Below are 6713 nucleotides of genomic sequence, written 5' to 3'. Positions count from 1 at the left end.
TGTCGTCCCCGGAAGTTCCGCCCCATGCTCTAGGGTTAGGCCACTCCTTCTGCCACGTCGGCCTTAGGCACGCTTCCGGGAACCCGGATGTTGCGCATGCGTATGTGGTGTATCCCGTCATGGACGCAGTCTGGAAAGTATTGCTGAGTTTCATGCTTTTTTTTTTTTTTTTGTCTTTTCCAGATTTTTCCACATTTTCCAGACTTTCTTTATGGCTTTACCAGCTGAGAGGGTATTGAGAAAACTAGGTCAGATTATTTTTAGTAACGCTCCCTTCGTCGTGTGGTGACTTTAAGGACAGCTAGTCTTGTTATCAACTTCCTGTTAACCTTTCACCCCGTTGATTTGCGTCCCTACGGTAGCGCTCACCCTGACCTTTGAGCCACACGTGGTAGTGGTAGGGTGGGTTCTAACCCTCGACTTTGGGCCGATTAGTTCAATGTTTGGACAACTTCTGCCCCGATTTACTTCTTTAATGAAAAGAATTCGTATCGAACAGTGAACTGGAATGAATTTAGAGACGTTTCCTAAGATTGTCTAGTATAATGTTTATTAAATAAAGATTAGTTACCATTTTATGCCTTGCCCTTTTTTGATAGAGGTAACTCTACCAGAGTATAAAGACCTCCCTGCTCTCTGTTAAAAGAGCTACAATTCTTTCAGTAATCGTAAGACTCTTCAGAGAACAATGTTAACTAATAAATGATTATTGCTCTTTTATCCTCTAGTCAGTTTTTTGAGACTGGGTCTCAATTTATAGGCAGACTATCCTGAAACTGGATATATAACCCATGATCACCTTGAACTCCCACTTTTTATGCTTCCAACCTCTCCGTTGCATGCGTTGGAATCCCTTCTGTGCTGTTATGCTTTAAGCACTTCTTTGGGCCAACTTAGGTTCATGAATAGAGTAGGCAAACTTTTGTGGGGTTTTTTCCTACGTAATTATAGTTACACAGTAATGCATGCTTAGAGAAAAATGGGCATTTAAGTTTGCATGTGTGTTACTAACCAGTCAGTTGTTTCTGTCTAGCTTGTTTTAAAATGTCTTATGTATGGGTGCTTTGCCTGAATGTGTATCTGTGCACTTTGTGAATACAGTACCTGCAGAGGCCAAAAGAGGGCACTGGATCCCCTGGAACTGGAGTTAACAAATCTTGTTAAAAGATACATGGATAGCCAGGCGTGGTGGCGCACGCCTTTAATCCCAGCACTTGGAGGCAGAGGCAGGCGGATTTCTGAGTTTGAGGCCAGCCTGGTCTACAGAGTGAGTTTCAGGACAGCCAGGACTATACAGAGAAACCCTGTCTCGAAAAACCAAAAAAAAAAAAAAGATACATGGATGCTGGAAATCAAACCCAAGTCATCTGGGAAAGAGCCAATGTTCTTTGTCACCAGCCCTGTTTCTATCCAGTTTTAAAAAAAAAAAAATACGGTCAGTGGATCCTAATATCAGTATCAGCTGAGACTTGTTAGAAATGTAAATTAATTTCTTTCCTATTTATTTGGTTTTGTTTTTTTTTTTGTTTTTTTTTGTTTTTTTTTGTTTTTTCCGAGACAGGGTTTCTCTGTGTAGCCCTGGCTATCCTGGAACTCACTCTGTAGACCAGGCTGGCCTCGAACTCAGAAATTCACCTGCCTCTGTCTCCCAAGTGCTGGGATTAAAGGGTACATTACCACCACTACTTTTATCCACTCTGCTTTTCTGACTCTCTCTCTCTTTCTCTCTCTCTCTTTCTCTCTCTCTCTTTCTCTCTCTCTCTCTCTCTCTCTCTCTCTCTCTCTCTCTCTCTCTCTCTCTCTCTCATAGGAGGTCTCACTGTATAACCCTCCTGAATTCATTGTGTGGATCCAGCTGGCCTCCAATTCACAGAGATCCTTCTGCTTCTGCCCCCAGAGAGCTGTGATTAAAAGCATATGCTACCAAAGCTGACTAGAAATGTGCTTTAATTCACCTATATGTAGTTCAGTTTTGGAGACGGGGCTCAGCAAACAGTACTCCATTACACTAAGCTTGACAAATGACTCCCTCCTGGTTGATTCTCTTGCTGACTAACAGTTGTCAGTTTAAGAATTTGCCAAATGCAGATAACATAACATTTGTTGAGCACTTGAGCTGCCCGGGCTTGAGCCCTCCCTCACCTTAGCATTTCACATGATTTATCCCATTCATATTTCATCTCGCCATAAGGAGGCAGATATAATCTGTCTTGCTTAAAGTTATGCACTCCTATTAAGAGCTAAGATTCACAACAGCTTGAAGATGGAGGCTATAAATTGCATTTTAAATTTTCCTATAACTCAACTTTGCACTTAGAATGGAGGCAGAGACAGGATGATCAAAACCTCAAGCACCACCTTGTTTATCACAAGTTCAAGGCCAGATTAGGCTATATAAGACCCTGTCTTTTTTTTTTTTTAGATTTATTTATTTATTTTATGTATGAGTACACTGTTGCTGTCCTCAGACACACCAGAAGAGGGCATCAGATCCCATTACTGATGGTTGTGAGTTACCATGTGGTTGCTGGGAATTGAACTTAGGACCTTTGGAAGAGCAGTCAGTGCTCTTAACCTCTGAGCCATCTCTCCAGCCCCAGACCCTATCTTTAAAAACAAAGTTCAAGGTTAGCATGGGCTGTGTAGTGAGAGCTTGTCTCAAAAGGTAAATAAATAAAGAGAAAAAACTGTAGGTGTAGATGGAGGCCAGTATAGGGTGCTTGCCCAGTGAGTGTTCAGTTACTACCTAGTAGGTGTAGACCAGTAATGAGGGGTGGTGTGTGTGTGTGTGTTATTTTAGGTGAACCCATAGCTGTCAATGTGTTGTGGGTGTGGGGCTGGAGAAATAGGTCAGCAGTTAAGAGCACTGGCTAGGAGATGGGCGTGGTGGCGCACGCCTTTGATCCCAGCACTCAGGAGGCAGAGGCAGGTGGATTTCTGAGTTGGAGGCCAGCCTGGTCTACAGAGTGAGTTCCAGGGCAGCCAGGGCTACACAGAGAAACCCTGTCTCGAAAAAACAAAAACAAAAAAACAAAACAAAACAAAAAGAGCACTGGCTAGGAAAAAAAAAAATTTAGAAACCAAGAGCACTGACTACTATTCCCGAGGACCTAAGTTCAATTCCCTGCATGTTTGACCCCAAAGAGATCAGAGTTGTATATTTGAGGTGCACCAGAGGTGAGGTCGTCACCACATCTGCCTTGGCCCCGAAGATTAATATTCTGGGTCTGTCTCCAAAGAAAGTTGGCGATGACATTGCCAAGACTACCGGTGACTGGAAAGGTCTCAGAATTACAGGGAAACTGAGCATCCAGAACAGACAGGCCCAGATCGAGGTGGTGCCCTCTGCCTCTGCCCTGGTCATCAAAGCCCTCAAGGCGCCACCGAGAGACAGAACGAAGCAGAAGAACATTAAACACAGTGGGACATCACATTCGATGAGATTGTCACCATTGCCCAGCAGATGAGACACCGGTCTTTGGCTAGAGAACTTTCTGAAACTAGCAAAGAGATCCTGGGTACTGCACAGTCTGTGGGCTGCAATGTGGATGGCCGCCATCCTCATGACATCATAGATGACATCAACAGTGGTGCAGTAGAGTACTCAGCTAGTTAAGAAGCAACAAGAAGGGGCCAGCCGGGCGTGGTGGCGCACGCCTTTAATCCCAGCACTCGGGAGGCAGAGGCAGGCGGATTTCTGAGTTCGAGGCCAGCCTGGTCTACAAAGTGAGTGCCAGGACAGCCAGGGCTACACAGAGAAACTCTGTCTCGAAAAACCAAAAAAAAAAAAAAAAAACAAGAAGGGGCTGGTGAGATGGCTCAGTGGGTAAGAGCACCCGACTGCTCTTCCGAAGGTCCAGAGTTCAAATCCCAGCAACCACATGGTGGCTCACAACCATCCATAAGGAGATCTGGCGCCCCCTTCTGGAGTGTCTGAAGACAGCTACAGTGTACTTACATATAATAAATAAATCTTAAAAAAAAAAAAAGAAGCAACAAGAAAATATTTCAATAAAAGACTATCTGATAACACAAAACTAAAAAGGCCGGGCAGTGGGCCTTTAATCCCAGCACTCGGGAGGCAGAGGCAGGTGGATTTCTGAGTTCGAGGCCAGCCTGGTCTCCAGAGTGAGTTCCAGGACAGCCAGGGCAGGGCCATAGAGAGAAACCCTGTCTCGAAAAACCAAAAAAAAAAAAAAAAAAAAAAGTAAAACTAAGGGACTGGCAAAGATGGTTCTTGCAAAAGACCCTAGGACTTACACTGAGAGGTTTGTAACTGCCTGTGACTCCAGCTCCGGGAGATAGAATGCCCTCTTGCGACTCCAGTCACTTGCAGTCACATGCACACCCAACCCGTACACAAACATGTGAATAAGCAGTGAAGGGAGAGCCAGATGCTTTTTTTTTTACTGGTAAAGTCAAGCAACTTTGTGAAATCACACTAATAACAAGGTAACAAGAACTCAGATACTGTTCTTCTAACTCTAAATTCTGACTTTTATAACTTTATTATAGTTAGGATTTATCACAAGCCTGCAGAACTGTAGTGGATTGGTCTGGTCCTGCTTTTATCAAATGCTAATTCTGTACCCTAAGATCTGGCTGCTCCAAGATGAGCAGATCGTCATGTATACCAGTTTTTGTTATATAAATCTCGCTCCCCAAATTATCCGTGATTGGTTAATAAAGATGTCTACAGCCTGTAGCTGGGCAGAAGAGTGGTAGGTAGGGCTTTGTTTCCTTGGCGTGGGGTCTGAGACAAGGACCATAAGAGTGTGGAAATATAGGAAGAAGAAGGACTAAGTCGCCACGGGGGAGGCGGATCATAATAAGTACATGGCCATGAGGGCCAGCCTCTTGAAGTAGGAGTGGCCCAGGTGGAACATGGCAAGTGCTATCTCAGGGTTACTGACAAGGAAGTAGACAGACTAGCATAGAGGGTTCACATCTACCCAGCTCTAGTGCTATAAGAATTATAAAGGTTTTGTGTCCTTTATTTGGTAACTAAATGATCTAAGGTGGTATAGAAATCCCCAATTAATATTTACTACTGGGAGGCTTACAATCATCTGAGTCCAGCTCCAGGACATAAAATGCCCTCTTCTTGTCCCTAGTCACTTGAAGTCACATGCATAAACCCTATCCACTGATGACCAGTTACCACCTGAGAATGTTATGTTTTGTTTCAGAAAGGTATTTTATAATGTGGGACACATTTGTACAATGGAAACCTAGAAACAAGTAGAGGTTTTATTAATATCAACAGTCTCCTGTTTATATATACATCTCTGTATCCATGTTTTCATGACCCCAGTCCCCCTGTCCGGCTGTCCTGCTCCTGCCGACCCAGGCCTACTCCCAACCCCCACCACCACAGGCAGGCAACTTGGCCCTGGGATCAGTACAGTCCAGTACACATGTCTTGTCAATCACAACTTGTGATTTTACATTGTGGTAGTAATTTAGTTCAGCAAACGTTCACTGGTAACAAGCTGAGATACAGAATATAGTAAAGTGCAGCCTGTGGCTTGGGAGGTAGAGAGAGGAAGATCAGGAGTTACATGAGACTGCCTCAAAAGAAAAACAAGACAAATCAGACTGTGGACCACAGCAGACATTCCTTGCCTTCAACTTTTAATTGTCTGGGAGACATATAAATAATTGACATGACCAGCTGATATAAATCTATGTGACCAGCTGAAAAATAGAAGTATGCACAGGAAATCCACGTTGCCCAAGGAAGGAGGAGCTAGGAGATGCTCAGAAAATGCTTTAAGGAAGAGGCATCCAAACAACTGAATCAGAGGTAATTAAACTTCTCCACAGTACCCAGTCTTGTAGTAGACGATAGATTTCCAATAGTAATGGGAGCACACCTGCATCAGCCCCCTTGAATCACTTACTCGACTCTAATTTAAAAGTGCATTATTGGGGCTGGTGAGATGGCTCAGTGGGTAAGAGCACCCGACTGCTCTTCCAAAGGTCCAGAGTTCAAATCCCGGCAACCACATGGTGGCTAACAACCATCCGTAACGAGATCTGGCGCCCTCTTCTGGAGTGTCTGAAGACAGCTACAGTGTACTTACATATAATAAATAAATAAATCTTTAAAAAAAAAAAAGGTGCATTATTGTCGGGTGGTGGTGGCGCAGGCCTTTAATCCCAGAACTTGGGAGGCAGAGGCAAGTGGATTTCTGAGTTTCAGGCCAGCCTGGTCTACAAAGTTAGTTCCAGGACAGCCAGGGCTAGAGAGAGAAACTCTGTCTCAAAAAACCAAAAAAAAAAATCTGATATGTGGGTCATAATGACAGTTGTGTGGGGTGCTTCCCCTTCAGTGGCTTGAAGACTGCTTTTGTTAAAAACGGACTTTTCACTTGGACCCCTGCAAGTGTCCAGTGAGTGACATCTTGCTCACACACACACACACACACATACACGTATCTGACAGAGAGCTATGCAGGCTGGGGATATAGCCCAACACTCCATCTTTTTTGTACCACGCACAAAGCCTGATTCTATCCCTAGCATCACAGGAGGAAACATGTAAAAATGATCTGTGTGCAGAGCACCCATCGATTGCTTCACCACCAAATACCTTTCCCCAACCGTAGACCACACTACTGCTGTTTTTTGAACACTTCAAGGTACATGTGGAGTCAGTTTCTTCCTTCTCCCATGTGGGTACCAGGGATAAAACTTAGGTCAGTCATTAG

The 6713-nt window shown here is 44.1% G+C and overlaps 1 pseudogene; it reads left to right on the top strand.

Moving 5' to 3' along the window:
- Positions 1-3119: 3119 nt before the first annotated feature.
- LOC110309655 (large ribosomal subunit protein uL11 pseudogene) lies at positions 3120-3616 on the top strand (annotated as a pseudogene).
- Positions 3617-6713: the final 3097 nt, after the last annotated feature.

Source organism: Mus caroli, unplaced genomic scaffold (genome assembly GCF_978045245.1).
Source record: "Mus caroli unplaced genomic scaffold, Mus_caroli_1 scaffold_12, whole genome shotgun sequence".
Lineage (NCBI taxonomy): Eukaryota > Metazoa > Chordata > Mammalia > Rodentia > Muridae > Mus > Mus caroli.
Note: the sequence above shows the minus strand (reverse complement) of the source record. Positions and strands in the feature narration are given on the sequence as shown.